Here is a 23,373-nt window from a genome sequence, read left to right on the forward strand (position 1 = left end):
AAGATGGGATCCAAGATTATTCCAATTTGAGAAAGATCCCACATTCACAACTGTCATCAGATCTGGAAAGTAAAACTGACAATTTCCTGAATTCCTCATCCTATATGACAGGTGGTGATTTCTTTTCCCTTGAGAAATATACACAATATAAATTCAAGTCAGCTGGAATTTCTCACACCTAACAGGATATCTCTATTAAAAACTCATTACTAATTCATTAGACATTCAGAATAGCACAGCCACTCCATGACAAGGCTGTGTTTGTAAATAGTTAGTATAATTTTTAGGTAACTGCTATGTCTTTAAATATAAACAAAATGTTGTCTAAATTACATAAATTTAATTATAAATGCTATGGTCATAAATTGGACATGTTTGATGAGTCCAAGGAAAAGGCAATTTCTATGTCAGTATTAAAAAAATCTTTCTGATACCATAGTATGAATTTTAAAATTTTTCCAATTTTATTTTGTGTCATAATTTATTTATAATCCTATTTCAATTATCCATCCTTTGCACCTTGAAGAGTTGCAGTCTTGCCTGGTAGTAATATTTTCTTGGAAAAGGTTGGATGAAATATATATTTGATTAGATAATTTATTGGGCTGGAGTAATATTATTGTAGATGCCACTGATCTTTCAACAAACAAAATAAATATTAAAGTTAATAAGAGTAATTTGAATGCTATATATGCATATCATTATGTGCATACATATATAGCCACTTAAATACACATGCATGTGTAAAATTTTCTAAAAATATTTTTATTTGCTTGTTTTATATGACAGATTCTAGCAAAATAATGATTGGGCTAAAATATTTTCTTTTTTGGAATCCATGGAAAAAAACGCTAATGAGAACTGTGAAGGAATGGGTTCGCGGGATAGAGGCAAGAATAAGGATCAGGGCAAGTGTTAAAAGCAGTGGCAGTTAGAAAAATCATGAGAGAAGACTCACTTGTGCTGTAACCAAATTAGAGAATTGATAAATTAGTTTTCTTACTGAAGACAGAGAACAGAGAGAGATGTGACCGTTTGCTGTGTGTCTTCGCATGCATTTAGCAGTCATCCTGTTCTAAAACCTCACTTTTCATATGAAATAAACCAACTATTATCTGACTTTAGCTGTGGTTATTTAATAGTAAATAAACAAAAACACACTTCAAATTCAATCTCTCTTCCCATTTAATTTATTGCAAATATCCTTTCAATTCCTACTGCTCAAAACCAAATTATAAACTTCGGTTTCCTCTCAAAGACACTGATGATATTTCTGTTTTCTAATACCTCACTATCTTTCTTGGGTGCTGCTTTCATTTTAGCATTTGGGTTCATCCATAAGCTGTATGTCTTTTGGTTCTCACTTTCACCTGTTTATCATATAAATTGCATTATTCCATACACCACCCTGTATCACTTCCTTTCCTTTTCCATGGCATTATCTATCCCTTTCTACCATTGTTATGCTGTTGCCCCCTCCTCTCTCTCTCTCTCTCTCTCTCTCTCTCTCTCTCTCTCTGTGTGTGTGTGTGTGTGTGTGTAAATGTTCTTTGTATATGGGCATGTATGTATGAATGAGCTGAGCGTACATGCTGATGTATGTGTGGAGAAATTGTAGGTGGAAATTAGGTATCTTCCTCTATGAATTTCCTCCCTAGTTTTTGAAAAGGTCTATCATTGAGCCCAAAGCTCATGGATTCTGTAAGCAAGGCCAGCAGACCACCAGGGTCCTCATATCTCTGCCTCACCAGCACTTGTGCTATCATGCTACCTTTATACATGGGTAAGGGAGAGCTAAACTCAGGTTCTTGAGTTTGCCATGCAAGTGCTTTACCGATCGAGAGAAATCCTCCAGTCCTCCATCTACTCTTTCAAGCACGTGTGTGTGTGTGTATGTGTGTGTGTGTGTGTGCGTGTGTGTGTGTGAGTGTTTGTGTGTGTGTGAGTGTTTGTGTATGTGTGTTATTATATATTCAATATACCTATTCAATTTAACTTGGGGCTTCATGTACGATAGAAAATGGCTCTACTGCCTAGTTACATCCCTCTACACACTGCATTATATGTGGTGCTCATATTTTCATGTCCCTGCCAAATATGAGTTTTGTATACCGATTAAGGACATCATTGGAAACCAGCTACCATGGACAGAAATCTGAAAACAAACAAACATCAAAAAAATCCCACTTTATTTTTAGCCTCTACCAATTTCTCCTCAGCTGTCATTTTTTTGTCCTATTTGTGTTTCACTGTATATACACCCCTAGGGATTCTCTATCAAAACGCTTAGCCAGGCAATTTTCACTATGGGAACTATTGCAATAGACAAAATCTCAACTTCAATAATTCTGTGCAGTCCATGGCTGCTAGGCTGGAGACACGGTTGGATATTTGATAAACTAATCATATTCAGTACACTTAAACTAAACTCATATAAATCTCTTCTTCATATAGTAATCACAAATTACAGACACTCATAATTTTCATTAATTTATATATTACTTGAAACCAGACTAACTTTGGTGACCCATTGCTCCACAGTAGCTCTTCATTGATTTATTTTTTTTAATCAGAGAATAATAAACACAAATGATACAACAAAAGCTCTCTCTTTGACTTTTGCTTATCCTGGATTCATAGTGTGTATCAGTAACTATTCATGATAGTGTGATTTCCTTTAGTGAATGATTGCTTGTAATATTGTTCTATTTATTATTAGAGAATTTAATGCTAGTGGTGTATGAATGTATAGAATTTTCCTTTTAAGTAAATGGCAACAGGTTTCATATATAAATTATCTGTTCAGTTTTATAGAAAATAGCGAAGTTTATTAGAAAAATATTCCACCAAAGAATTTAAGAATTAAAATTAAAGTTAAGATTTTAATTGTATTCATATATATATATATATATATATGAGTATATGTACAATTAAAATATACATATGCATATGGTACAATTAAAATATACATATGCATGTATGAATATATATTTATATTTTCTGACATTTTATGGTGCTTTTCTCATTCCATTCCATGAAATGAATTAGCTAGGTAGAAATATAGTAAACAAACTAGTCCATGATTACTGAGACAGTAAATGTGAATGTAAGCAGTCTCGGCCAAGTGTCTGACTTTACCACCTGCTTTTTCATCCAAGTGCTGATAATGTGATACAGGATTTTAAAAGAAAAATGTTGAGGTTGGTCTCCCTTTAAAATTTTGACTCACCACAACTTGTTTTCTTATATTTATATGATAAATATAAGAATCAATACTTGCTTGAGTATGCCTGAATCTACTTGTCAGCTCAATGACATTTAAGTGATGCTGAGCATTCATCATTAAACCAGAAAAGGAAAAATGAATTTATGATTTACAGATCATTTCTGTTTAATGGAATTCTGAATAGAAGCACTTCTTTGGGTGAAAATTATTTTCTTTACAAATTTCCCATATAATATTATCTTCAATATGGGATATTTCGATCTGCAAATGCTGTTAATGCACTTAAAACATACTGTGTAAGAATGAGGATTTGAGTGAATTTACATCTAAAATTGAGCACAACTTACGCAATGCATTAATTGATTTGCAGCTAGCTCAGTTGCCTCTGACTTCATGGTGTGCAAATGTACTTACAGTAAGTGTTCAGACTTCCCAGGGGAGCACTGAGCCAGCACTGGGAGAGAGTTAACTAGCTTCTGGATGGTATTTAATGTGTCTGGGTGGAAGTTTCATTTTATAGGGGATCTGATGCTTTTGCTATCATGAAGGATTTTAGTTAGGAATATAATTCTTTCATGTTAAGGGGAAAATAGGTAATAATTAGGACTGAGACAGTGAGATTATAGCACAGAATAGGCAGGAAAAGTGAAGCAGCTCACCAAATCCTGCTTATTTATCACATCATTCTTCCCTCTTACCATGTGGTGAACTACTAAGTTTGTTCATGACTGGCCTGCTTCCAGCTCACCAGTCCTCATCTTGCTGAGCAGCAGAGATACGGGCCTATGTCCTTGGGGGAATCAGTTCTTGTAACATCGAATCGATCACTAAGTGCTGAAGCACCAAGGTAAGGCAGAGGTGCACCTGGGAAGAACTGTCGGCCTCACTCACAAGAGCATGGCTTCCCAGACATATTCAGAAGTTGATTGATTTCAAGAGAATTGAAATCTTGAGCATTCGTGCTGTTTGCTCAGAGGACTTTATCAGAGCACTCTGACCTTTCTGGCCTCCTTGTTTGTGAGAGAGCAACTGTCACAGCTTTTATACTGTGCAGGAACAGTCAATGTCATACCAGGATCTTCATAAGAATTATTGAATGCTCAATATATTAACAAATTCAAGAAAAGAAGGATTCTGGTTTGAGATTATACATGGACAAAATTCTTCTGCTTTGCATCATTGATACTTTCTGGGTGTTTGTTGCTTTATCTTTGTCTGTTTAGAGTATGTTTATGTTTAATCAGTATCATTACTCTGCTTATTATATTCATGATTTTGGAGCCAAATTACTACTATCTTCTGTCATTTTATTGGAGGTTGTAAACTAAGAAACTTTTTTTCTATTGCAGGTTACTCCCTGGCTCCAGAGAAAATGTTTTGAAAGTGTTTTTGATACCAGATGTGAACTCACATGATTGATTTCTTGAGTGTCATTAACGTTTTGAGGGAAATTAAGAGAAAGTAAAATATTTCTTTTCATTAATACCTGTATTCTTTGGTTTCTGGTGGAAACATTAGGTAGAATCTTACAGAAATGTGGTACATTACTCAGCATGTCCCTGAAAGACACATGAACACCTTGATCACCCCACTTCCCTCTCTTTTTTTGTCTCCCAGGTACCATGAATTAAGCTACATGTCATGGACTCTGTGTCGTGAGCTTCTGCCTCATTATCCACCAAATCAAAGGACCCAAAGGGCCATAAGTTGAAATCTTTGTCAACCTAAGACAGAAGCAAGTATTCCTCATTTTGATTTAATTTATGAGATATTTTATAATAGCAATGGAGCATTTACAAGTAAAACGGTTTATTTGACAAAGTGACCCTCATAAACTGCTAGTTTGTAAAAAAGTATTAAAGATACATGAGGCATGGCTGCATGCAGTAATCCAGTATCTCTCTCATTCTTAAAGGTTGAGCTTAGCTGTGTAGCACAGTATCCTTCAAGTCTTGCCATCATTCTAAATTATCTAAATTGTTTACCTTTCTGATTGATTGTGAGGTTCAAAAGAAACCCAGGACACAAGGCTAACTCTGGTGCCTATTAGCATAGCAAAGGATCTGCTGGCCTCCAGGCTTACTCAATACCTGTGGCGCCTCTAAGCTCTCCTCACCCCCTCCCCTTGTCCAGCTCATGGGCTTCCTTTCCACCAGCATGTCATTCTTCTCTAACCCTGCCATTTAGGCCTTGTAATTTTTTGATTCCTTCTCCTCTCCTCTCCTTTCCTCTTGCTTCCTCTCGTCTCCTCTCCTTCCCATAAGACCAATAGAGGGAAGAATACCTCCAACTTTCTTTGAAGGAGTGTGGGCTCTTTGCGCTTTGCCCCTGATTTAAAAAAAGAATTCCTGTCATGAAGGGCAAATTTTGAGTTCAAGTCCAGAACTGGCTTTTCTCAAGAAGAACTCAAAATTTGCCCTTCATAGGATCATAAGGATGCAATAGCTTGTGTGCACACTATTCATGCATCAGAGAATAAAGTTCTGTCATTTGATATTATCACTGTATTCTGACTAATGAGCAACCAAGCTATTGCCTCTCTTAATAATTTTCATAACAGCAGACTGTTTTTGAAAAGGGACGAGTGTATGTTTAAGATTAGCATCAAATTATTTAATACTATTAGTAATCATAATATAGTTGTTTAGTAGTTCATATTCCATTAATAATGCCTTCTGAGGTGTATGCAAATTAAATAACTTGCGTAGAATAGGCCAGGGAAGCAGGTAGCCTCGTTGCAGATTTTTGTCTCTCCCTCTGGTGCTGCAAATTCCATCCCCCAGTCTCACTCCCATGTCCTAGAACACTTGCTGCCTCCTCTCCTCCTCCTCCCCCTTTTCAGTCTCCTGGGGATCAGCTGCATTTTCTCCTACCACCTTCCTCCCCACTCACCCTATTATACCAGCCCCCAATTCCAGTAGCCATTCTTTGGAAACCTGCCAGAGAAGGCTGCCAGAGAAACAAATGGGCCAGCAAATTTGGTAAGAAAGCCTCAGATCCTCACTCTCAGTCTTCCTCTCCATATCCCATCCCTTAGTCCCTTCTCCAGAGCTCTATGGGACTACCTATTGTGATATCACTTCCTGCTACAACCCCATGGAACAAAACACCTACCCTACAAAGACAAGACCAGATATCAGTGCCTAAAATTCCTCTCTTTGGAAACCCAGATTCCTAAGCATCATTGTAAAAACACAATCAATAACAGCTAGGAAAATATGTCTCCACCAGAGTCCAGACTCTCTGCCACACTAGGCCTTGAATACTGTAGCTTAGCTAAAGCACAAGACAAAGGTCTTAAAAAAGACCTTAAAAGACCTAAAAGCGCAGGACAAAGGCCTTTATGAATATGATTGAGGTCCTTAAAATGGAAATGGATATATCCCTTCAAGTAATCTATGACAACACAAGCAAATAGTGGAAGGAAATGAGAAAAAAGTTCAAGATCTGAAACTGGAAATAGAATCAATGAAGAAAACCCAAATTAGGTTTATTCTGGAAATGAAAAAATTAAGGAACTCAAATAGAAAACTTAGAGGCAAGCTTCCCTGACAAAATACAGGAAATGAAAGAGAGAATTTCAGACCTTGATGAAAATAGAAGATATAAATATCTTTGTCAAAGAAAGTATTAAATTTAAAAAATGCTGTCACAAAACATCAAGGAAATGTGGGACAGTATGAACAAAATTAAGAATAATAGGAGTAGAGGAAGGAGAAGAAACTTATGTCAAAGGCTAGAAAATATTTTCAACAAAATCATAGAAGAAAACTTCTTAACATAATGAAGGAAATGACTATAAAGTTATAAGAAACATAGAGAATGTCAAATAATTTTGACAATAAAAGAAGTTTTTTCCTGACATGTGATAATCAAACATTAAATATACAGACTGAAGAATGAATGTTAAATGCTGCAAGGGAAATATATCAAGTAACATATAATGGCAGACCTTTTACATAACACTCAGCTTCTCAATGTAGATCCTAAGAGCCAAGAAGGGACTGGACAATTGTTCTGCAAACCCTAAGAAACAACAGATTTCAGCCCAGATTCAGCCCAGATTACTAGATACAGGAAAGCTTTCAATTACATTCCATGATAAAACGAATTTTAAACAATATCTCTCTACAAACTGAGCCCTACAGAAGGTGCTAGAAGTAAAACTCAAACCTAAAAGGGTTAACCTTACTCAGAAAATCTTAAGAAATAAATAATTATAGACCATCAAATCAATGTACCCCACATACACCCACACACAAATACATACACAGGCAGCATAGCAACAAAGTAACAGGAATCAACAAACACTGCTCACTGATATATTTCAACATCAATGGTCTCAGCTTCCCAATTAAAAGACAGAATGTAAATAAAAAATGGATGGGAAAACAAGATCCATCCTTCTGCTACATCCAAGGAACACACCTTAACATAAAGAACAAATATCTCCTCCACTGGCATAGATCCAGTCACCAGAAATAACTGTGACAATTCATTCCTGTTTTGCAAGACTCTTGGGCATGATTCTCTGCTTTTGCAACATACTAACATACAAGACCTAAACTTCACTGTAGTCACAGCAAGGAAAGCTCGATAAACTGACAAAGACTTTTGTTTGCAAGTGAGAAACTTTCTCCCCTGAGACACGATCACAGATGCACAAATGCTTAGAGCACTTCAACTTCTCCCAGGAGAGTGGGCTCTTACTTGCAGGAGACATTTCTAGGATAGAGGCTTTTGGAGGAAAGTTTTTAACCTCTGTTTTTGCTCATGCTGCAAATTCAAGAAATATTTTTTTTATTAGCAGAAATGATATTTAACTGACCTCTGCCAGGTAAGCAGTGCTTCGATCCTAAAATTATCTTATGAATAATATTAGAGCAAGTAGTTATTTTAAGTTTTGAAATGGATTACTGGCCCCTGATAGGAAACCAGTTGGGATCTCCCAACTGTTCTGTTAGAATTTATGTAATGTGTCATGTATCCTTTTGTACTTGGGCAAAAAGTCCTCAGCTTTTCCTTTCATTTGGGTATTTACATAGGCAAGTTGGGTACAATTTTTGTTGTATAAGGTAAGATTTAAGAAGGCATACAGCTTTTTTTAAGGATTCTTGGTTTTCGTTTGTTTGTTTTGCTTGTCCCACTCCCAAAGAAGTGGATACAGAAATAAGCAAATGCTTTCAGTCAGGAACTAGAAAGATGTGTTAGGTTCTATGGTTTAACCCATAATTTGTATTGGCACACCCAAAATGCAGCTTTTGTCTGCCAAGTAGGTATATTTCTAGAGCATTTCTCTGGAGCTGTTTTGTTTAATAATTTCATAAAAACCTGGACATTTATATTGCTTTGACACTGGTACACAACACATTCCAAAACACTGACTCTTCATGGATGCCCATCTTATTATATGGCTAGGTTATTTATAAGAATTTCTTTTTTGTTGTTGAGAATTCTCTGTTTAGCTCTCTAGCCCATTTTTTTTAATTGGACTGTTAGGTATTTTGATGTCTAGTTGTTTGAATTCTTTATATATTCTGGATATCTCAGCCCTCTGTCAGATGTGGGGTTGGTGAATAATTTTTCCCATTCTGTAGGCTGTAGTTTTGTATTATTGACTGTTTCCTTTGCCCTACAAAAGCTTCTCAGTTTCAAGAGGTCCCATTTATTAAATGTTTCTCTCAGTGTCTGTGCTACTGGTGTTATATTTAGGAAATGATCTTTGGTACCAATGCCTTCAAGACTATTTTCTGCTTTCTCTTCTATCAGGTTCAGAGGAACTGGGGTCTTTGATGCACTTGAACTTAAATTTTGTGCATGGTAACAGATATGGATCTATTTGCAATCTTCTACAAATTGACATCCAGTTATGCCGGCACCATTTGTTGATGGATGAAAGACATTTAAGGTATTGCTCAAAATTCTTAGTCATCAGGGAAATGCAAATCAAAATGATTCTGAGATACTGTCTTACACCTGTCAGAATGGCTAAGATAAAAAACACTGAAGACAGCTTATGCTGGAGAGGATGTGGAGTAAGGGGAACACTCCTCCACTATTAGTGGGAATGCAAACTTGTACAGCCACTTTGGAAATCAGTATGGTGCTTTCTCAGAAAACTGGGAATTAATTTCCCTCAAGACCCAGCTATACCACTCTTGGGCATATACCCAAGGAATGCTCAATCATAGCACAAGGATACTATGTTCATAGCAGCATTATTTGTAATAGCCAGAACCTGTAAACAACCTAGATGCCCTTTAACTAAAGAATGAATAAGGAAAATGTATATATACACAATGGAGTACTACTCAGCAGAGAAAAACAGTGACATCATGAGGTTTGCAGGCAAGTGGATGGAGCTAGAAAATATCATACTGAGTGTGGTAACCCAGACTCAGAAAGACAAACATTGTATGTACTTACTCATAAGTAGATAATAGATGTAAAGCAAAGGATAACCAGACTGCAACTCACAGCTCCAGGGAGGCTAGCTAGTAAAGAGGACCCTAGGAAAGACACAGGAATCACACAGTGATGGAGAAATGGATGAAATCTACATAAGCAAACAGGGTGTGAGGGGAGTAATGAGGGTAAGGGTTGGGGGAAAGAGAGCTTAGGGGAGTGGGAGGTCCTAGCTGGATCAGGAACAGAGTAGGAGAACAGGGAAAGAGATACAATGATAAATGAAGACCCCATGGGAATAGGAAGAAGCAGAGTGCTAGAGAGGTCTCCAGGAACCCACAAAGATGACTCCCACTATAGACTACTGGCAATGGTCGTGAGAGTGCCTGAGCTGACATACTCTGGTGACGGGATGGCTGAACACCCTAACTGTCATAATGGAACTCTCATCCAGTGACTGATGGAAGTGGATGCAGAGACCCACGGCCAAGTTTGAGGCTGAGTTCCAGGAGTCCAATGGGTGAGAGAGAAGAGGGATTATATGAGCAAGAGATATGGAGACCATGACTGGAAAAAGTACAGAGACAACTAGCCAAACTAATGGAAACACATGAACTGTGAACCAATAGCTGAGGAGCCCCCATGGGACTGGAACAGGCCCCCTGGATAAGTGAGACAGTTGTTTAGCTTAAACTGTTTAGGGGGCCCCCAGGCAGTGAGACAGGGTCCTGTCTTTAGTGTATGAGCTGGCTTTTTGGAACCTAGTACCTATGCTGAAACACTTTGCTCAGCCTTGGTACAGGGAGGAGGGGCTTGAACCTGCCTCATCTGAATATACCAGGCTCTGCTGACTCCCCAGGGGAGACTTTGTCTTGGGGGATGTGGGAATGCAGGGTGGATTAGGGGGAGGGAGTTGGGGAGTGGGAGGAGGGAGGACAGGGAATTCGTGGTTGACATGTAAAACGAATAGAAAATCTCTTAATAAAACAAAGAATTTCTTTTTTATATCTAGTACTTCATTATGTACCCCAAAGAACTCTTCAGAAAGCCACTGGAATTCTATTAGAATATAATCTCAGTGAGAATAGGGGCATACTATATTTTCCCTACTGTATATAGAGAGCATCAGTGAACCTTTTACCTACAATAGTAAGTTAATGTATCGGTGATACTATATGTTTCAGATTCAAAGGGACTTTCCCGAGGAACTTTAGCAAATCAAATTACATAGTTAGGCAAAAGAATTACTCTGAAATACTTGGCTACTTGTTTACTCATTAATAATAATAAATAATAAATAATAAAAAGTAATAATAAATGAAATAAACCAGAAAAATATTTATCATGTAAGGAGATGCTACATTGTGAGTTATTTTTGTGTATAAATCTTTGAACACAGCCACTGTAATATATACACTGTGCTGTAACTGTTTAGTTGGAAGACTCACCAAGGCCCATCTTTCTCTCTCCAAACCCTATCTCTGAGAAAGCCCACCAGGTGGAGGCTCCTCCTCCTGATGTGCTTGAGACCACACCTACGGGATATTTAAGACCAGACCCATAGACCTGCCAGATGGTTTTCCTCTTCCCCTGGGACCACCCAGGAATGTTTTGCTCAGATTAAACCTGGGCTTATTATTATTTTGGCCTGATCTGATTTATTGCATCAGTTTAGTTACCCACTACTGAGTGATATTTTACTTATCAGTATTTGAGGGGGAAAAAAAGGTAGAAACTCATAAAGCATAAAGATTTTTGAAGCATGGGCTACTGAGTTTAAAATTGTGACCACTAAGTAACTTTTTCCATTATTAAGCATTCTCTGTAAAGATTTCTCTACAGAGATTTATGTGGATTTCTTTTACCCAGCTTAACATAAGCAACAATGAAAAAAGAAAGTCTATTCATTGTAAATCATTTCCTCACCACACCATTTTTCAGTGACACATAATTGCTTTTGTCTTTTCTTGCATTGTCAACCCCCTGGAAACCTAGCATTTGCTGTGCTGGAAGTACCAATGCTCTCACCTCCACTTACTTCTTCATCTCCCCGTTGTCTTTTCTCCGGGCTTTTCTAGTGACCTGTAAAACAATTCAAAGCACTTGTTCAATTTACCTGCATTATCCACAAAATTGCTAGAATCATCCTACCCTGAGTTTTCTGATTACTCCACAGAGATCGTTGTCCTTCCTTTAATTCTTTCCTCGAGTGTCTCTAAGATGCTCTACCTCACTCATCTGTGAGCTCATCAAGAAGAACTCTCTCTTTACCAGAAAATTTCTTCTTGCTCTTTTACACTTCCAAATATGCTTTCCTTCTTTAGTTGATTTTTCTATGGTTATTGGTTTCACAACTAATCTCAATTCTAACTAGTGAACTCTCAAAATCATTTGCAAAACTGAAATACAGATTTCCTTATGAAAAGCAGTCCTGAACAAACAGATCCAATAAGAAAAGAGAAAATTACAGTAAAGAGGAGAAAGAACGAGCAATTACTCTTACAAGATTAACCCTATAGTGTGTCCTATGATGCTGTTGAGGCAACTTTTTGTTTGTTTTGCCATGTTGTGAGAATAAAATACATGTCCTCATTATTACACTCATATTTTTTTTTCTTTTCTGGAGCTGAGGACTGAACCCAGGGCCTTGCACTTGTTAGGCAAGCACTCTACCACTGAGCTAAGTCCCCAACCCCATTACATTCATATTTTGCAACATTTTCTATATGAGGAAATTTAAAGTATTTGTTTTCTGTTATATTTTTGATTTTCTAATGTAGGTTTATTTTTCTTTTCCTTTTCCTTCTCCAAGCCTTCCCATATAACCTTCCTTGCTCTTTTTCAGAACATTCTTAATTTATCTTTTCCTAAAATTACTTTTTTGACATCTTCCAAACATATAAGTATTTGCCTTTGACTCTAATAGAATTTTATTTATGTTACAATCCAAGTAAGAAGGTAGGTTAGAAGCTACCTTCCTATAAACCAGTGAAAGGGAAGAATTTAAAGTAGTCTCTATTCCTATTTTAAAAAATAATGCATAACTGTCATATTCCGTAAAGAGAAGGAGCCAGGATCAATCACTAGCTGATGGCTGTACCACAAAACTCAGATCAAAATGATCAGCAGTAAATAGCAACCAGGAAAAGCTTTCTCCTAGACATAAATGGTGGAGCAAGAGCACACTGGAAAGAGATTGACCAAGTTGTACATTTTTGACAATCACCCTGATTCAGCATAGCCAGAGAGAAGATGGTTGGAAAAAACAGGTCAAATAACTTCATTTGCTGATAATATGATACCATACACATGTGACCCTAAAAATTCCTTTAGGAACCTCCTATGTCTGATAAACACTTTCAGCAGATTAGCTTAAAATAAAATTAACTTACAAAAATCAGTAGCCCTCTTACATAAAAATGACAAATGGATTGAGAAAGAAATCAGGGAAAAGAACATTCATCAAACTAACCTTAAATAGCAGAAAATATCTTTGGATGACTCTTAATGAGCAAGTGATAGACTCATATGATAGGCATTTTAAGGCATTGAAAGAAGAAATTGCAGAAGATATCAGAAGATGGAAAGATCTATGCCAGTGAGTTGGTAGGATTAATATAGTAACAATGGCTATCCAATCAAAAGCAATCTACAGACTCGACACACTTTCCATCAAAATTTAAACACATTTTTCCACAGATTTTGAAAGAAAACTTTTCAGTTCCATGGGGAAAATCAAAGCAAGCATGATAGGTAAATAAATACTGAGTAAAGAAAGAACTACTAGAAGCATCATCATCCCTGATTTCAAGAAGTACTACAGAGCTTTAGTAATAAAAGCAGCATGACATTGGCACAGATGTGGGCATGTTGATCAATAGAATTGAACTGGAGACACAGACATAAATTCACACACCTATGGACATTTAATTTGTGATAAAGAAATCACAAATATGTGTAGATGTAACCAACCGTCTTATTAAATAAGAAACACAGAACCAATGTAAAAGAGAAAGCCGAGAGGTCAGAGCTCAGAGCTAAAATCTTACCCTTCCTCCTGCGGTGCTCCTAGCTTCCTGAAAGAGAGCTATTTCCTGTGTGTATGTCTTTAAATAATCTTTCTGTTCATTATTCATTTCTGTTCATTGGTTGTAAACCCAAACACATGACTGCCTCGTCACTGACTGTAAGTACAGCCCTCTAGGTCTTAAAGGTGTATGTGTCCATTGCTGGCTGTATCCCTGAACACACAGAAATCTATGGGATTAAAGGCATGTGCCACCACTGCCATGCTCTGTCAATGGCTCTATTAGCTCTGACCCCCGGGCAACTTTATTTATTAACATACAATTAAAATCACATTTCAGTACAAGTAGAATACCACCATAAATATGTACTAGCAAAAATGACACTCTTTGACAAACAGCCCTGGTCACCTAGATGGCTGCAAGTAGAAGAATCCCAATACAACCATACTTATCATTCTGCACATACACAATAATTCAACCAAAGTAGATCAGGAGCCTCAACATCAAACCAGATACATGAATCTGAAAGAAGAGAAAAGGGGGAATAGCCTTAAACTCATTAGCACAGGGGAAGGCTTTCTGAAGAGAACAAAGGCATGAAGATCATGTGGTACTGAATGAGACTTCATGAAATTGAGAAACTTTTGTACAGCAAAGGATACTGTCATTTAAAAAAAAAAGCAGTAGTGTACAGATTGAAAAAAAGATTTTTACCCACTACACATCTAATAGAGGGCTGGTATCAAAAATACAACTTAAAAACTCAGAATCTATAAAACAAATAACCCTATGAAAAGTGGAATACAGATATTAACAGAATTCTCCACAGAGTAAAGTCAAATGGCTGGGAAATAGGTAAGGAAATGATCAACATCCTTAATCATCAGGAAAATAAAAATCAGAACTATTATGATATTTTTATCTTGTAACAGCAGACTGGCCAAATTCAATAAAACAAATGATAGCTCATGCTGGTGAGGCTGTGGAGTAATCATCCTTTGCTGATGGGTATGAAAATGTGTACATTCACTATAAGAATCAGAGTAGTTCTTCAGAAGATGAGAATTGATGTATCTCAAGATCCAGCTTTACTACTCTTGGGCTTATAGCCAAAGGATGCTTCTTCCTACTATATAGAAGCTTTATTAAACATGATCATGGCTGCCCTATTCAAAATAACAAGAAACTGGAAACAAGCTAAATTTACCTTGTCAGAGAAATGGAAAAACATAATGTGGTAGATTTATATAATTGAATATTATCCAGATGTTAAAAAATTTAAGAAATTTGCAGGTAAATGAGTGGAACTACAAAAAAAAGCCCATAGGGGGGAAAAACAGAAAAAGGAAAACAAATACATAAACAAATCATCCTAAGTGAGGTACCTAGACCAACAAAGACAAATATGGTTTGTATTCTCTTATATGTAGATAGTAGCTGTTAAGTCAATGATAAGCATGGTACAATCCATAGAACCACAGAGGTTAGATATATAGTAAGGGACTTGAGGAAAGACAGATTTTCCTAGGAAAGGGGAATAGAATAGATAGTTCTGGATGATTTTGGCAGCCTGGAACAGTATAATCAAGTGGGGTTAGGAAGCGAAGAGGAGGAAAATGGGAGAATGCAGAGAGATACAGCTAAAATTAAGGTCCATTTGATGAGTAGTATATAAATCTCATATAGTAGAAGCTTCTATATATGCATGAAGGTGATATAAATGAAATTTCCAAATAATATAGAAAACAGATACACAATTGAATATCTCTTGTCACCTGTTAAAGCTTCCAGTGACAGGAATGAGATATATCTAATTGAGATATTGGCCAAAGGGGTCCTATGAGAAGCTCCAAACAACCAAAAGTTTTACCAAGACTATTTAGGCTGCTCTCCATAAACTGACTACAAAGTCCAATTGCTGAAGACAGTATCTTCACAAGCCATTCAACAGTGAGGTTGATCTGGAATGTACACAGATCCTTCACCCCCATGTGCTAGTGTCTTAGTTATAGGAAAGTATTCTGCATGCTTCCAAAGGAAAACATAAGCACTAAAGTAGCAGCACTCCTTTTGACCTACACTGCTGTCTGTCATTCATGATATACTCGTACAATGGTGTACAATGGTGACCCAAAGCTTGTGAGAATAAACAATTATGTTTGATTTGACTTAAGGCCCAATATGCAATATGGAGCTTGCACCATACACTGCTTGGATGACCAAGAACCTGAGACCAGATAGCCTTGAAACCTAAAGTGAAACCTAATACTACTGTTCTCAAAATAAACAAACAAACTAATAGATAGATAGATAACATGACTTCTAATGTCATACCACTACATTCATAATTCATTGTTTTGCTTAATCACAGAGAAGCTTCCTCTTGCATTAGATTGGAATAAATACTAAAATCCATGGCTAGATAATTTGGAGAGAATGAGAGACCTTGGCAAACTTATCCCTCAGTGAGACTTGTCCATCAAATCTCTCCCCTCTGGGCTCAGGGAACCCTGCAGTAGAGGAGGCAAGGCAGAAAGAGGGTAATGGGCAGAGGGGATGGAGGACACCATGAAAATGAGGCAATCTAAATCAATAGGATCAATGTACATATGAACTCAGAAAGACTAAGGCAGCATGAAGAGGGCCTACACAGGTTTTCACTGGATGGAGTCCTAGAGCTAAAATAAGAAGTGGACACATGCCCCCATTCACAACCCAGAAGCTATCTCAAACTGACAATAACTTGCACATGAAAATTTAGTTTTCTCTAAGGGAATTCACTGGGAAAACAAACTACTGTTAAGGGTAGTCTACATGCCTAGCAGTAGATAGTCAACAGAAAACTAACTCAACATCATCTTTGGATATTCTTTGTCTCATAATGTTGTGTCAGGGCTCTTTTAAAAATGTATTTATTTTTATGTTGTAATTGTGTTTTTATTATATATATATGTGTGTATATATAGTGTTATTTTTTGTTTTATCTTATATTTTATTATTATTTTTTCAAATCTGTTTTCTAGTGAGAGACAAAAAGTATAGATACTTATGGCAGAGGAGGAAGGTAGGAACTTGGAGAAGTAGAGGAAGAGGAAACCATAACCAGGATATATTATGTGGGAAGAAAAATCTATTTTCAATTAAAAAAATGCCCAGAGAAGAATATTTGAATGGATTCAAGAGCAGAACAACTATTAGATCTGGAATAAGGAAAAACAAAGTAACTCTTGTGATGGATTTTGGTTTCCCTGAGAGATAGAAGGGAAAGTAAAAATTTGACAGCAATTTGTTTATATTTCAGAGTAAAAAAACTGTCACATATTCTAAATATTGTTCTTAATAACAAATATAATAATAATAATAATTTATATTTGTAGATGAATTACTAAATGGTCTTATTAAATAAAAAACACAGAGCCAGATATAGGGATTAAAGCCTGAGAAAGATGAGAGGAATAGGGACAGCCACAAGCTAACCTCACCCCACTGATACCTCAGCTTCCAAATGTGAGATACTTCCTGTCTACCCATGCCATACGCCTTGCTGTTCTCCCATCTGATTTGATCTCTGTGTCCTGCTACATCACTTCTGCTTCCTGCCCAGCTGTCACTTCTTCTCTGTCTGTACAGACCTTCAGACCTCTATGGTTAACTACTGGTGGAATTTAGGTGTGTGCCACCACACCTGGCTCTGTTTCCAGTGTGGCCTTGAACTCACAGAGATCTAGACAGATCCCTGCCTGCCAAGTAATAGGATTAAAGGTGTGTGCTACATTTGCCTGACTTCTTTGTTTACTAGGCTGGCCTTTTCCTCTGATGCTCAGATAAATTTTATTTATTAAAGCACAAATAAAATATCACATTTTAGCAAAAATAAAATATCACCACATATATTCATTATTTAATATGTATTAGGTTTATGTTTTTTGTACTCTTAAAATATTTATATTTAAAGTTTCAGTTGCAGGGTATCCATTTCTTTGACAAAACAAGTATTTACACATTTTCATACAAAGGTTATTCCTCTAATCCTCATTGCTGGACAAATTCTTAAATTATTCCAGATATTAAACAAATATTTAATGGACAAATGCACTGAAGTTAGGTTAGATCTATTTCTATATAATCATGCCTTAAAACTACAAGTCTGAATTTTTTCTTTTTTGAGGGGGTTTAATTTATTTCTTTTCCACTTTCATTAAAAGTTTTATATTATTGGAATTTATTTCATTGTTAACTAGAAACTATCTGTTTTTTCTATTGATCACCAACAATAAATATTATAGGACAAATCATCATTTTTGGAAAACTATTTTTAAATAATTTATCTGAAAACTAATTTTTCCACATCATGAAAACATTCTGGAGGCTTTTTGTATTTCCTTCTTTACAAAATAAATTTTTTACATATCTATCATCTATCTGTCTATAGCTATCATCTATTTATCTATCTATAAGTCTATCTATCATCTATCTATCTATTTACTTATCAATCTATATATGTATGCTGTACATATATATGTACATATCATGAACTGTTATTATGATTTTAAGAAAAGGATGTTTTGCAGAATGAGAAGATATTGTAAGATGCATGTACTTTTTATCTTGATTGATAAGGTCTCAAGCATCATGGAGCAAGGGGATAGACAATGAAATAAATCCAGTTCCATGGACTTTGGTAAGAAGTTAGAAGAGGATAATATAAAAATCATCCTCGGGTACATACACAGCATAACTTTCATGTGTCAAATGAGTTCATTAGATTTTGAAATTGTATGAAAGTAAGAAACTTTCTTTTCTGGGTCTCTTTTTCTCTCTGTCTCTGTCTCTCTGTCTCTCTGTCTCTCTCTCTGTCTCTGTCTCTCTCTCTCTCTCTCTCTGTGTGTGTGTGTGTGTGTGTGTGTGTGTGTGTGTGTGTGTGTGTATTTGTTTTTATTTGGGTGTAAGATATAGAATGAGAAATGTCACCTTGGGATATGCCCTTCCCCACTTGGGTGTGTTTAAAGGTTCCAATTTTGGTGTATGATAGTAAATAATGATGTCAATTCCCATAAGTAATAATTCTCAACTCTGGTGGAATATTATAATTAGTTTGGGAGGTTTGAAAATCCCAGTGCTCAAGCTGTTCCCCATAGCAATTAAATTGGAATCTCTGGTGCTGAAATCCAGACATTAGTAGTTTTTTTTTAAATTCCCAAGGTGAATTTAATATGATGCAGACTGAGATACTCTGTTCTGGAGTTATAGTAATTTTTTATTAAATCAAATACATATAATATGCATGTGTGTGATGTGTACATTTTTATTTCTTTAGTGTCTATCCCCCTTATTTGTTTTCTAGTATCACATTTGAATTATTACTTATTATCTATGTGCTAATGTCATATAAAGTTGACATTTTCATCCACTTTTTCTGAGTATATTTTTCATGTTATGACTTTGAGAAAAACTTACTTTAGTGTAGTTTAGTTTAGAAGTACACCAAATCCTATGTCCTAAATTTATTAAAAGGTAGTAATAAAATGATTCCTAATGGCATTGTGCTATACTTATAGAGCAATGCCTTGCTCAGCCATCATCAGAGAAGCTTTCTCCTGCAGTATATGGGACCAAATACAGAGACTCATAATCAGGCATTATTCAGAGAGTGAGAGACCTTGGAACACTCAGCCGTAAATGGGATGTCTTCATCAAATCCTTTCCCTTAAGGCTCAAGGAACCCTAGAGAAAAAGAGGTAGAAAGAATGTAAGAACCAGAGAGGATGGAGTACACCAAGAACACAAAGGCCCTCTAAATCAATATTATCAAAGCCCATAAGAACTCACAAAGACTGAAGGAGAATTCACATGGCCTGCAGTGAGCAGGTCCTCTAAATATGTAGCATAGTTTCCAGTCTAGTGTTTTTATGGGATTCTGGAGTGCAAAATGGGTAGACCTGTGTTATGTGTGCCTTCTCTTGGGCTCTTTTCATTCTGCTTGTTTGTCTTGTCCAAATCTGACATGATAGATTTGTTTGATCTTATATTTTATTTTGTTGTATTTTTTAAATATAATCCTTTTGAAATATATTTCTTTTTAATGAGAGAAAGAAAGGGAGTGGATTCAGATGAGAGGGGAATTGGGGAGGAACTGTGAGAAGTAGAGGGGAACAATAATCAGCATATATTATGTGAGAAAAAATCGATTTACCATAAAAGGGGGAAAATTAATTTAGTTTATTTAGAAATATGCTTGATTTCTATATTTTCAATGTTTTATATTTTGTGTAACATTAAAATAGAAATTGTTTATTCTTTATATTTTCAATTCGTTATTTTTAGCTCAGACACATATTTGTTTTGATTAGGGCTATTATTTTACAATACTTCAAAGTTTACTCATGTAGACTATTAAAAGATGATGCAGCGTTAACATTGAGTATTCATGGAGCTCTATGATCAAGTGTCTTCTAGCATTTTCTATCTCAGTTTTCAAAAAATCATACAGTACACAAGACTGTTTGCATGACATAGGTAAATGTTGAGACATGTCAGAAGACAAGTTATATTTACAGCCTGATTTTATAGGAAAACTGAGAACTGTGGACATCAGGGTGTTAGTGTTCATCTCAGATCTGCCAATCAGCATTCCATCTTTCAGAATTTCGAATACTTGTCATTTATCAACATTACACCAGACAGTTGCTAACACACAGGATCTCAAAACCTACCAGCAGGAACTGTTGAGTAAGTCAGACTTTTTTTTTTAAATCTGAATTTAATTTAGCATATTCTTTACTTTAATACACAGGTAGGAATAGTGAACCACAAAGAAACAAAGAAGGCAGTGCCAGTCTGCACAGAATGATCTTGGATTCATTTTCGATGCTTTCCCCATTTGTCAATAACATTTCAGAACATTTATCCAGTGTTTAATGTTACAGATATTTTTTGTTTTGTATGAAAATATCTGTAATTTCTAAGGAAGAGGCATTGATTAAGGATGATCAAAGTTAAAAATGTTAGATATGACTATCCTGGGATAAATGTTCATTTTAAGAGCATCTGAGAATAAATTACGTACATCTGGCCACTCTCTGAAAACTACTAAAGGAAATGGAATTTTATTTAATTTGTTTTCCTCCACTATATAGATCTAGACCACAATTTATTAACATAGAGAACATATTGAAATGTTCTTCATCCTGTGATATGACCTTTGTGGATCATACTCTAATCATTATAAAGTATTTATGCAGAATGTAAATGGTGAAAATGGAAGACATAATTGTCATCATAAAACCTACATCCAGTGACTAATAGAAGTAAATGCAGGGACCCATCCCCAAGCACTTGACAGAGCTCCTGGATTTTAGGTGAAGAGAAGGAGGAGGGATTATGGGAGCAAAGGGGGTCAAGATTATTATGGGGAAACCACAGAGACAGCTGAATGGAGCTAGTGGGGCCCATGGACTCTTGGCTGACAGCTAGGGAAACTGCATGGGACTGAACTAGGCCTTCTCAATGTGATTAACAGTTGGGGCCCCTGGCAGTGGGACCAGGAGTTATTCTGGGTACATAAACTGGCTTTTCAGAGCCCATCCCCTATGCTGGAAGAATGCCTTACTCAGCCTTGATGCAGAGGGGAGGGGATTAGTCCGGCCTCAGCTTGGTTTGCCATCCTGTGTTGACTACCCAAGGGAAGCCTTGTCCCTATGAGAAGTGGATGAGGGTGGGTGAAGGTGATTGGGGGGAGCAGGAGAAGGGAAGAGGAACAGTGGTTAGTATGTAAAATGAAAAAAAATTCTTAAATAAATAAAAAAAAAAACAAATTTTGGTTTTTCTACTCCCTAATGTAGGGTGCTATCTATTCTATTTTGGAAAGCAATGAAAAGCTCTAAGTTTCTGAATGGAATCTATTGGCAGTGAATATTTGGTGCCCCATCCTAGCATTGCTCTACTAGAACTAGTGCAGTGTCTGGCCTATGCTCTAAACATCAACGGATGGTTTCACCAAGCAAATGTCTATCAGAAGTTCACATACTGAATTGACATATTGACATAAGTATTAGCAGTAAGGACACTATGATCTTGACCTATACAGATTTAAGAGACATGAGAGATAATTGGTTATAAGCACACCTTAAAATGTGCATGGATTTATATGTGTGTATGAATCTACTCTGAGAAACATTAATAAAGTATGTAGGACTATGAATATTAATTGACTAATACATTGACAAAATGAATGCCTTTTTATGTCTGTGATATATATATATTTCCTAACAAATTAGTGTTTAGCAATTTAACATTTTTCTTAACTTGCAAATGTTTTTTTCAATAATAAAATAATACACTAGATAATTTTGTACATTTATTTTCAACTTAATTTATTAGATTTCTCCTGTATAAAATTTATGTGATTTATATTTTACACATTTACTTGCATTTGGACAGATATACTTTGTATGAGTAAATGCACTTAGCACTAAAAGGCTAAATGTTGAAGAAAAAATTCAGAAAATAGTTTTCAGCTCTCAATCTTTAGAATAGAAAAAAAGAATTTGCATAGTTTACAAAATACCTTTTCATATGTTTTGTTGGTTACATCAATTTATGATTCATATAAAAATTATAAACATTTTCAAAAATGGTTTCTCTCCATTTCCACTCTCATTTTAATTTTATGTGCACACACTCTCACACATACACACACCTTCACATAAACTCACATACTCTTATATACACACACATACACATATATGCTGTACCTTGAATGTTCACACATTCAATCAAAAATACCAATTTGGTATTATTTTCAACAGTATTGAACAAAACAATCTCATTGATTCTAAATATTAAATATTTAGACAAATTTTTCTTGACAAGTTATCAACACAGTGAACAGTAGATTATATATCTATAAGCTGTTCACATATCTAAATGCCACTTCTGTTTGTAGACCCAAAATGAACAGGAACAAATAAGAATCGTTTTCAACGTTTCTGTGTTGAAAAGCGCATAATCTTGAACATTATGACCTTCAGGGAAATATTTTATATTCTGGAAGAGAGTATTTTATTTCCCATTTTTATTTGATTCCTAAACGGAAACTAAAATATCAAATTCCTTCCAAATTCATGTATGGTTTTAGTAAGGTTACTTAGATCCATGCAAATTTTATGTTTATTAAGTCTGGATTTTCCCACAGACCAGTGAGGTATGCTATATGAAGCAAGAGACAAGGGCAGAGATCACTATCATCAGGAAACAGCTACTCCCTGTCAAGTAGTTGCCTGCAGTGGGAAATCCCCAACCCTCTATGGTGCCCTGTTATTTCACTAGGCTAAGTGTATTCAATATTAAGTATTGTCAACTTATTTTGCATTTATCTGAGCAAAACAAGTGCTTAAATTTAGGAACATCTTCACATGCATACTTATGATAGGATTTCATTTTGAAGCACTGTAAGAAATTAATACTCAAAATGAACAATAAAATAAAACTACTTGGAAATATCCTCTTATACAAATGGTTTACATCTAATAAACTTCTTATTTTTAAAAATGTTCATTGTTGTCATTCAGTTGACTCCTGGCAAATAAAAACATTGAAATTGAAACCACAAATAAGGGCATAAATACAGGATTACTTCCTAAAGGAGTCAGGATACGTGGTGGCAGCATTGATTTATTAACCCCATGAAAATCTTTACAAACATTAGTTGTCAGT

This window comes from Peromyscus maniculatus, chromosome 10, assembly GCF_049852395.1.
Source record: "Peromyscus maniculatus bairdii isolate BWxNUB_F1_BW_parent chromosome 10, HU_Pman_BW_mat_3.1, whole genome shotgun sequence".
NCBI lineage: Eukaryota > Metazoa > Chordata > Mammalia > Rodentia > Cricetidae > Peromyscus > Peromyscus maniculatus.